The 1,591-nt window shown below is 44.2% G+C and overlaps 1 non-coding gene across 1 annotated transcript; it reads right to left on the bottom strand.

Annotated features, from left to right (window-relative positions):
• Positions 1–1,076: 1,076 nt before the first annotated feature.
• LOC119949763 lies at positions 1,077–1,214 on the bottom strand. Its single transcript, XR_005457300.1, has one exon. It is a non-coding gene; the product is annotated as a small nucleolar RNA SNORA7 (small nucleolar RNA).
• Positions 1,215–1,591: the final 377 nt, after the last annotated feature.

Here is a 1,591-nt window from a genome sequence, read left to right as displayed (position 1 = left end):
GTGGTTCAGAATATTCATCTTTTTAAATGCTGGCATGGCATGGGTGGCTTTGGACAAAACCCTGGGTGTTTGAACAGCCCTACTGAGGCATGCACTGCTCACCCTGACTTAGGAAGGGGCTTGAATGTGTGCCATATAAATCATCTGCTTCTCCAAACTAAAAGCTGGCTCTCAAGAAGACTCTCCCTGATGAACTTTGCAGTGCATTAACAAAGAGAAAGCCAGTGGATAGATTGAAAACAAGCATGGCATCATGGAATACCAGGAGGCTATGGGATGTTGATGATAGCTAAAATAACAGTATTTTTCACTGGTGAATTAGCCATATACCCACTCAACATCATGGTATTGAGTGAGATTCAACTATCTGATGATAGTTCACAGAGACAGGTGCTTGTTATCCTTGCTTCTGAAGAGGCTTCTCATATTCAGTAGGACACCATTTGAGTGTCTGATTTGCAATCGGGCAGTCCTTCATCTCTGGCCTCCCAAATCTATCCAGAGCTTTAAGTGACCTATAGATGTCCCAACACCTGCCTCTAAAGCCAAAGCCCTGTGCTTCCATCATTAGCACATATGCCCCAACAATATCAAGAGTGATGAAGAGAAAGAAAAATTATATAAAGATATGCAAAGGCCCATCATAATGACTTCAAAACCAGATACATTTGGGACTATCCTTGACTCACATTCAGTAGGTCACTAAATCCTGTCAACTTTTCCTTCACAACACTTTCTGAACTTATCACTTCCTCTCCATCCATATAGTCAGTCCGTCAGTCATACTTATTGAGTGCTTACTGTGTGCAGAGGACCATATTGAGTGCTTTGGGATAGTTGTTGTCTTATGCTGTCGAGTCGTGTCCGACCCATAGCGACGCCATGGATACATCTCTCCCAGAATGCCCCACCTCCAGCTGCAATCGATCTGGTAGTGTATCCAGAGAGTTTTCTTGGTAAAAATACAGAAGTAGTTTACCATTGTAGTTTACCATTGCCTCCTTCCGCACAGTAAACCCGAGTCTCCGCCCTCAACTCTCCCCCATGCCACTGCTGCCCAGCATAGGTGAGTTTTGAATTTTAGCAGATTGCCTTCCACTTGCTAGCCACTGCCCAAGCTAGGAATGGAATGGATATGCATCTGCTAGACTCTCCCTCCCATAGTCAAGATTGGTAGACTACTGGAAACTCTCCAGGTGCGACCCAGAGAGGTGTTGGGAATGGTACAACAAAACAATGTAACAGACACATTTCCTGCCCACACTGTGCTTACAGTCTAGAGCCATCACCTGGTCCAGGCACTGGTCATATCCTTAGACCATTAGAGAAGCAGTGTGGGCTAGTAGATAGAGAATGGACCTGAGTTCTAATGCCATCTCTGCCACTTGCCTGCTGTGTCAGATTCTGTGACTCAGTTTCCTTAGCAGCAAATGGGATTGCTGTATTTGAAAGATGTATGGCTCATCAAGAAGACTAAATATGAAGATCCTGGAAAATAAAAATATCTGCATGGTGCATTATGATTGCCTTTGGGTACACAAGTTTTTTGTCTATCAGACCTGCCTTTGCATGCAAGACCCACCACAAACTC

The sequence above is a fragment of the Tachyglossus aculeatus genome, chromosome X2, assembly GCF_015852505.1.
Source record: "Tachyglossus aculeatus isolate mTacAcu1 chromosome X2, mTacAcu1.pri, whole genome shotgun sequence".
NCBI classification, from domain to species: Eukaryota; Metazoa; Chordata; class Mammalia; order Monotremata; family Tachyglossidae; genus Tachyglossus; species Tachyglossus aculeatus.
This window is presented reverse-complemented; position numbering and strand designations above follow the sequence as displayed.